The 9,129-nt window shown below is 41.6% G+C and overlaps 1 pseudogene; it reads left to right on the top strand.

Annotated features, from left to right (window-relative positions):
- The first annotated feature begins 1,290 nt into the window (after positions 1–1,290).
- On the top strand, positions 1,291–2,855 carry LOC125538255 (uncharacterized; annotated as a pseudogene).
- The last annotated feature ends 6,274 nt before the right edge of the window (positions 2,856–9,129 follow it).

The following is a 9,129-nucleotide window of genomic DNA, read 5'->3' as shown; positions in this document are numbered from 1 at the left end:
GGACGCCATCGTCGTTGCTCGCTTGGAAACATCCAACCACACGACAGTGCCCATGTTCAAGCATGCAGCAAACCAGCAAGTGTGCTTATATGGTCATCAACAAGCGGAACGTGGTGCTGAGGTCATCAACAAGCCCCCGTAATTCCTCGTGGACGCCATCGTCGTTGCTCGCTTGGAAACATCCAATCACACGCCAGTGCCCATGTTCAAGCATGCATCAAACCAGCAAGTGCGCTTATATGGTCATCAACAAGCGGAATGTGGTGCTGAGGTCATCAACAAGCCCCCGTAATTCCTTGTGGACGCCATCGTCGTTGCTCGCTTGGAAACATCCAACCACACGACAGTGCCCATGTTCAAGCATGCATAAACCAGCAAGTGCGCTTATATGGTCTCGCTGGTGTGTCCCCGTGCATGTGTCTCCCTAATGTGGTGGACCACAATGGCATTATCGGGACAGCCTATGTAACCTATTTGTGTTGTATATGGAACCAAATTCTGATCATCATTAGAAACAAATATTATTTTCCTTTAGAAGCAATTCCAGTCAATATTGGAAACAATGATAGAGAAAAATATTTGTTTCATTGGAAGCTAACCCTATTATATTTTGGAAGCAATATTGGTAGAAATACATATTTGTCACTTGGAAGCAATTTAACGCCCTACAAAACAATTCCTTGTTTGTTTGAAGCACATCTTTTCTAGTTTGAAAACGAAATACCAAATGGAAGCAATGTTCGATCATGTTTGAAGCACTCTCCTTCATCACAACTTCACAGGCGAAATATTATTGGTAGGAAGCAAAAATAAGTTGCACAGGATTAAAGTTCGCCACAATCGATAACAAAATTTTCTTCTATGGAAGCAAAATTGGTAGTTTTGGAAACACTTTATTACTTAATACTCCTATAAGGAAGCACACTACATGGCATGGAATCTCATTTTCCTAGAGTTGTTATTACCTTCCTTAAATCCGAAATTTGTTTCCTAAAAAACTGGGACTGAATTAGTGAGCAGTTAACAGCGTATTAATTTATACAAGGAAACACTCAATTAAGGAACGGAATAGCTAATCCCGCGCCAAATCGGACACCATCTTGCTTCTTATCCAACGGCATAGGACTAGTCTGATGGATGCATAATATCTGTAGTCTGATGGCTAGTGGTTCCCATATTTAAAGGATCGTGTATCCAACACCTCAACTCGTCTTCCTGCTGACCACAGTTCCTCAGAAGTTACAAGTTCCACCTCAATCCTGGTCCCCTACAAGCATGTCCTCATCGGCCATGTCGAGCGATGGCGGACCAACCGTCGCTGTGAAGCTGTTCATCGACAAGGAGAAGAGAAAGGTGCTTTTTGCAGAATCCGACAAGGACTTCGTCGACGTCCTCTTCAGCTTCCTCACCCCGCCTCTCGGCACTATCGTTCGTCTCTTCGACAAGCAGTCTGAGGTAGGATGCCTTGACGAGCTGTACAAGAGCGTGGAGAGTCTCGGCCCTGATCACTTCCAAACAAGGCATGCAAGGGGATGCTTTTTAACCCCCTCAATGCTGCAGCAATCCGTTGCAATCGGCTTAAAGTGAAAATTGGTGACAAAAACCCAATGTATCGCTGCAAAAATGCTAGTTGCGGCGACTCATCATTTAGCTCCGTCCCTGATGCTATTTGCGGTTGTGGAACTATTGTTCAGTACATCGGGGAATGTCCTCCTGTCAATGGAAACAGCAAGGAGGGTGGAGTTTATGCCGTCAGTATCCCGAAGTTCATCATAACTGATGATCTCCAAGTTGCTCCTGCTTCCACAAGGGTCATGTTTTCGCTGATTGAAAAATACGGTATATACCGGAAAAGGAGAATATTCAGGAGAAGGTGCTCCAACTCAATTGTGCCAAGGTCTGTCTCTCACTCTCTCTACCTGTGAACATGACGCCGCTAAATAATTTTTTCACAAGAAAGCTGCTACGTTTTGTTGATGGTAATAAGTAGTTTTATTGCACTTCTTTCAGATGATTGGTTTGCTTAGGAGAGCATTGCTGACGAAGCAAGCCCTAACAGGACTTTATTTCAATGTTGCTATCCCGCCGAATGCTACAGACATGTGTGTGCTCCCTGACAATATGTTGTCAAAACAGGCACTTGACACCGATCCCAAGTTCAAAGCAATTAAGGTAAGGCTTGTTCATGCAAAGGATGATTCATTGCTATATGCTGAAGTTGGGCAAGACTTTGTTGATCTTGTCTTTCGACTTCTTACCACTCCAGTCGGAGCCATACTGAAGACTTTCAGCGAGTTACCTCAAACCGGATGTATTGAAAATATATACAAGAGTATAGCTGCAAGTGTAAAAGAGGGTCGTTGTCAAAGCTTACTTCTATCCCCAAGGCTTGCGCCTTACTTTAGCTGCAGCAGCAGTAATAATGTGCTGCGAGTAGAGGAATTATCTCCTCGATGCCTTATGATCGGGCCTACTCGGTGTTATGAGTCCAATCCAAAATCCTTTCAAGGCCCCTATATCAAGGGTGGCCCCATGAACTTCATGGTGACTGATGACCTCCATATCCGTCCATTCTGCTTGATCAACACCCTTGAGTTCCTTCGTGCATCCAAGGTTCCGAAGGGCAAGCTTGTGGAGAAAGAACTCACGCTCAACAAAACCCAGGTATAATTTCCATTAAATAAACAACACCCTTTTGTGGGGGAATAAATAAACAACATCATCAGAACATGCCACCGTTTTCTATGTTCTCATTGGGTTTTCCTATTTTACCCCTACAGGTTCTGAAGCTTGTGGGAGCTGCATTTGGGACAAGCAAAGCACTCAGCAGCGTGCTTCTGCCTTCAAAGAAGTAGCAGTGTTTCCTCGGCGGCCAGGCCATGGCGTCGACCTGAAGCCCGGAGATGCGGAAATGTTACTACTATAAGTTTGTTTTCTCAGTATTTACCGTTTGCTGAACTGATTCCTTAGCTTGTTGTCTCATCAATCGACCATTATGTCGAAGTGGAACATGCCCTACTCATCGATCTTGGAATGAATTTAAATATTTAATCATCCTTTCTATATCAGACCACCTATAGATTAGCGAACTAGTCACCTATAGACTCATAAGGAACCAGTTTACTATTTGTATGCGCAGCGCCACCTGATGTAGCTTCCGTTGAATCTTTCAGTAACTCATGAGTATTCAGTAGGACGTACCGTTGCATACATGCGAAATGGGTTTGCTTAAGGCTGCTCCCGGAAAAATGTACTCCCTCCGTCTGGGTTTATTAGGCCTCTCAGCATCACAAGTATGTCCCATTTTATAAGGCCCCGCTTTGGAAAGGTGCATGCATGAAACCATTTCATTGGTTGCATTGAAAGCCATTGTTGTTGATGCCATGGCTGGAAATTAATACACTTCATGCGTGCTTTTTCTTTGGCTGCATGCATGTGAGAGAGTGCATAGGGAGTGAAATGGATAAATTAATATGAGCAAATTACTATGTGTCTTGGTCTAAGAGAAGTTGTCTTTAGGCCTAATAAACCCGGACGGAGGGAGTACCACTGAGCAGATTGAACGAAAAATGGGAAAAACTGCAAGCGTAGCCTCCTGTCCGGTGTCTGCAGCATAATTTTATCGGTATTAATTAGAGGTAGGAAATGAGAATTAAAGGGGTATGCAAATTTTAAATCCATCCCATCATTTGGAGGCATAAAAATTGATGAGGGGTTAGGCATGAGAGTTGAGAGTCCAACCCTCACCATTATATTAGCAAGGGAAGGGTGGGAAATGGGAATTGTGAAGGAATTATTTTTAGTGGTTAGTACATTTAACACATTATCTTGCCAATTCCCACTAGTCAAACAAGGGAATGAACTTCTATGTCAAATTTTCACACATAATCTCCTTTAGATGCCAAAAAGGAGTGGAAATAAAAGAACCACTAATGCATAAGCAACTATAGCCACCACCTTACCAGTGACGAGCACAGAAAACTAGAAAAATAACTAGTGCCTCCTCACTAATAAATCAATATCAATGATGGTTTTGTTTTACGCCTATCACTAGTGAAACAACCATGTCAAACTTACCAGTGGTCGGCACACTGAAGCCCTCCTCGTCAATAAGTGTTGCCTCGACTGCCATGTGGCCAATTTAGTAGTTAAGGGGTACCCACATGGCTTGCCGGTACCTTGCCTTTCAAACGCAACAGAGAGCTCACTACTGGCTCCCCCACTAGCAGCAGCAAGCTCACCGCTACCATTGCTGTCGGAGTCCCTTGGTAGCATTTCTCCACTCAATATAACTCCCTCCTCTTAACTCATATTCCTCTTCCCAATAGTTGCCATGAGGGAAAAGAACCTCACAATTTTTATTTTAGTTAAAAATCTCTTTGGTTCCAAGGCTAGAAAATAAGGAAATATATATTTACAAGAAAAACTTGGGGATATGAAAAATAAAGTAATGTAATATCACAGTTGTTTCAATCCTATAGATTTCTATTTGAATTGAAGTTTATTTAATTGAACCAGAGAAAAATGATTATTTCCAAGAGGTTTGAGTGGGTGGAAATTTTATTTGAAAGGTAGTTCAAAGGGTTTCTAAAAAGTATAAGCATCCGTGTCAACAAGGTGAAGCTAGTCAAATCTTGATGTGGAGTTAATGATCTCATCAATCCAGGGCAAATGGTACGGATCTTTGGCGCACCCATTATTAAGGCCAGGGATGTCCAAGCACACGCGCCGTTTGTCATCAGGGCTTTGCGAATTAGCACAAACTTTGCTAACTAATCAAGATAAAAAAAATTAATTTTCCAGAGTTACATTCATGAAGTTTGAAGGCCAACCCAAAGGAAACCACTAGTGGTTGAGCTTAGTCTTTGTTTTTTGAATCACGGAGAAGAAGGTGAAGCTTTGTGTCGTTGGAGGTGTATGTGTGGGGTTGGGGGGGGGGTTATGTTTCAGCACCTCTTCAACCGGGATTACCAATAAAACCACTATGATAAAGTGACCTGATTCCATGGTTGGGTGCATCGTGGAGAGGTAAACTTTTGTTTACCTCCTTAGGTAGGACCAACTGAAGTACAAACCCATTGGGATTGTCGCATGGACTACCACAGTCAACATGGGGTATAGAGCGGGAGTCTACAAGAGCTGGAGAAGATGGCATATCAGAATGCGACATCATGAGTGGAAGGAGTGGTCGTTAGAGGGGGCTAGGGTTTCGTTGAGGTGGTCGTGTTGTATGTTTATTGTTTAAACATTATAATGGTCATACCAGGGAGTTGTTTACACCAAAGACTTAGTGGACCCCACACAATTTTTTTTAAAATGTTCATATTTGATTCTAGTAAAAAAACTAATTGTAGACCTAATAGCAAAAATATTATCTAGCCTCCGGTTTACAAAATGAACCCAGTTTGTTTTTCCAGAGCAATTGTGTATTATTATGTTTGTGACTTTGCGATATAACATTTGTTAACCATGTTAAGGTTGGTATGTTTACAGTGTGACGATAGTGCATTCCAATGTATGCCATTTATTAAACATGTTTAAGCTTGAAAAATTGGTCGGTCGTGATGAGTTAAGAAACTAATGTTCTGAATTATTTATACTGAGCATTTTTACTTCTAAATAAGTAACAAAGTATTTGAGGTATAAACTTTTTGTTATACTTAGCATACAATATGATTTACCTCATCCAAAGTTATCACTTAAATATATTTATATGGTATATAGTATTATTTTCTATACAAGTATATACTCTATCATTACAATGCACTTGTGCTTTATTAAAATGTGTTTTGTAGAAAACATTTGTTATCTTTTCTAATTAAAATTTAGCAATCTTAATAAAACCTTTTGTTTGCTTGCATACTCCATAATTAAGAATAAAGAATGCACAATATCACAATCAAACATGGATTATTTTTTCCACTTTGATTGATTATACTGTATTTATTTGTTTTATGGGCACCTTCAATTTTTAAATATCTTTATAAGAGTAGAGTCAAATTAATACTTGAGACTTCTAGAGTACACCACTATCTATTGTAGGCATTATAATCTTCAGAGATGTTTTCTATATGATCATCACAAGATTGATCCTAATATTTATCTTAGTCATCTTAAAAGGACTTTTCATCCATAAGATTTGTATTTCATTAATATCTTCATCCTCTCATAGGCTAGTAATAAATGACCACATGGAGGGCAACCAAGTATAATGTGATCATCTTGTGTTTATAATTTATCTTTATCTACTCAATAATTTTAGTATCGTACTTCCATGTAACAGAGAGTTTTCAATTAAAGATTCATGACTAGATCAAGATACATGGTCAACAATGAGAACATTATTTTGGATAAGGGGTAATGATCATCATTGGAAGGAAGGCATGGGTAGCTACTCCATTCTTTCTTTGCTTTTACTCTCCTAAGCAATCTTTCTGTCATTCAAATGTTGGTATTATGAAAGGAGATATCACAAGTATTATCACCATCATCATTAAAGCATGTCATCAATGTATTATCAGGAAAGTACATTTATTTGGCATTTTTACTCATAAAATTAGGCATTAATAGTAAAGCAAAAATGTGCAGACAAGAATATTCAGCCTACATTCTGCTGCCTCACAATGGTACTACGAAAGAGCTTGATTACCCCCAAGTACATGGGATAATTTTTTGATTATGGATGTGGCAGTATTAAGTTTGTAACACGTAAGGCAAATGCGTGCATTTTGCATCACTATTTCTTTAGATAAAAATGCTTATTAATAACCCTTATTTACATGGCATTGCACTATTTTGCTACATATACTCATTCAATTTGTAAGTCTTCACTGAAAAGGGGCCCAATAAACCATCAACACTCGAGAATAAAGTCACACGAAGAAAGAAATTCTCGGGAGCGAGAAAAATAAAGGAAATATGGAAGTATTTTTAGGAATAAATAGAAGCCCTGTGTCAGGAGAAGGAGCCTAGGTGTTGTTTGTGGCACCCACACACCTGGCCCGCACACCCCAAGATCTAGGCGTGCGGAGGGGGCATGTGGATGGCGGCACACGGCTCTTCTGACGGTCTCTTCGGTACCCCTGATGTTATATTACACTAAAAACTTCTATAGTGGTTTTATCATAATTTTTTGCCGCCGCGGAGGAACAAAGAAATCCACCTCTTCATGAGGGCTCATTCCATTGGGGATCTGCCTCCTCCGACCGGGGGAATTCGAAGCCATTATCGCTCTCAACACCAAGGCCTCGTGGGAAGCATATTCGTCCAACCAGGACACCCGCACACCCCAAAGTCGGACCAAAACGGTTGCAGAAAAAAAGGACCCGCGTGGCCCTAGGCGGCGGAAGTGAGCCAGTGAGATGGCGGCGGAGGCGCTGACCGTGGTGGATCTCCGGCCGGGGCTGGAGGGGAAGACGGGAGTGAGTCTCTTTGGAGGCCAAGAGAGGAGCTTTTTGAGAGAGAGAGAGAGAGCGCTGAAGATAGTTCGTTCTTTGCGGGATCAAAATCGTAGTTTGATGCAGATGAAGAAGAGAGCAGGTGAGTTCCTAGAGAGATTTTCGGGGCAAAGGAGTAGTGGACTGGGCGAGTTTTCAGGGGAGATCCCATCGGGTGAGAGGGATTTAGTTAATCCTCAAGGAAAGGAGGGATCTCAGGGTCATGTTCCTGCAGTTAAAGAAAGGGGGAACCAAACGAGATTTTAGGCATAGGAGGGGGGAAGCGTTTCGATCTGGTTTTTAATTCTATTGATGATGTATTGATTTCGCATTTGGTGGTTGAGGATTTAGTGGAGGAATCAGGGGGATGTCTGTCTATTTCTTCTCTTAGGCTATACTCCCTCCTTTCCGGTTTATAGGGCTTATCTCAAAATCTTAGTTTTTCCATTTTATAAAGCTCAATTTGGTTGTTCCCCATCACAAATTGCATGGGTGCATCAAATCATTGCATGCAAGTATTAAGAGAAAATTGACCAATTCATATATTTTATGCATGCATGCATTGCAATTAATACATTAATAGACATAATTTTTGGAGGAAAACAAGAGCATTAATTGTGTGCTTTTACAAATTACAAAAAATATTCCACCACTCACCATCTACCGTTGGTGAGATTTTTGAATTGAGCCCTATAAACCGGAAAGGAGGGAGTAGTTTCTTCCATCTTTCAATCCTATTCTTCCCATCGTGTCCTCTGGTCGTCGGTGCTTTCCACCATGGCCAGTCCAACCAAGCTCTAGGAGGTGGCTTTAGGGAAGAGAGCGGAGGGGGAGAAGGAGAAGGGGTCAATGGAGGGGGGAGCACCTCTCGGTTGGCGGGGTTGCGGTCGCCGGTAGCGTTGCTTGGGGGTGGCGGCACTCTGTCCTCAGCTCGCCCACCTACGATGGGGAAAGGAAGGTCCCACTAGTGCAGAACCGGGCAATAGCACCGGTTCGTAAGGCCCTTTAGTGCCGGTTCAGGAACCGGCACTAAAGTTTCGGCACTAAAGGCCCCCCCCTTTAGTACCGGTTCAGCACGAACCGGTGCTAAAGGGGAACCACGTGGCACGAGCCAGCTCCGGGGGCCGGGAGCCCTTTAGTACCGGTTGGTAACACCAACCGGTACTAAATGGTTGTGGGTTTTTGTTTTATTTTGTATTTTTCAATTAATTTTGTGTTATCAATTTAATTTAGGATTGTTTTACGTTATAATGAGTTGTAGTCGTCATCATCATCATCATCATCATCATCATCATCGCATATTAATAAATAAATAAACTCTAGCTAGCTAAAAATCATCGTAGTCGTCTAATTACCACTATTTAATCATCATAGTCATTACCGCTAGCTATCTAATCATCATCAACGCTGGCTAGCTTAAAGAGGAAACATTCACTTTGTAACAGAAGCAAAGATATCATCAAGTTCAACATAATCATCACCAACATCGAAGTTCAGGACACGGACATGAGACAAGTACTAATTAAGAGCATGAACTAGTAGCTACTGATCCTGCTGCTCCCTCTCAGGTAGAATAGCATAGAACATGTATAGCTCTCCTGATTCATCACACTGGAGCATGCAGATGAATCTGTCTCCTAATCTTGGGTTGCACTTCTCCTTACTGCCCCCTAGTACTTCTCTGCGATCGTTA

Source organism: Triticum urartu, chromosome 2A, assembly GCF_056163025.1.
Source record: "Triticum urartu cultivar PI428250 chromosome 2A, HENAU_Tu73, whole genome shotgun sequence".
Lineage (NCBI taxonomy): Eukaryota > Viridiplantae > Streptophyta > Magnoliopsida > Poales > Poaceae > Triticum > Triticum urartu.
This window is presented reverse-complemented; position numbering and strand designations above follow the sequence as displayed.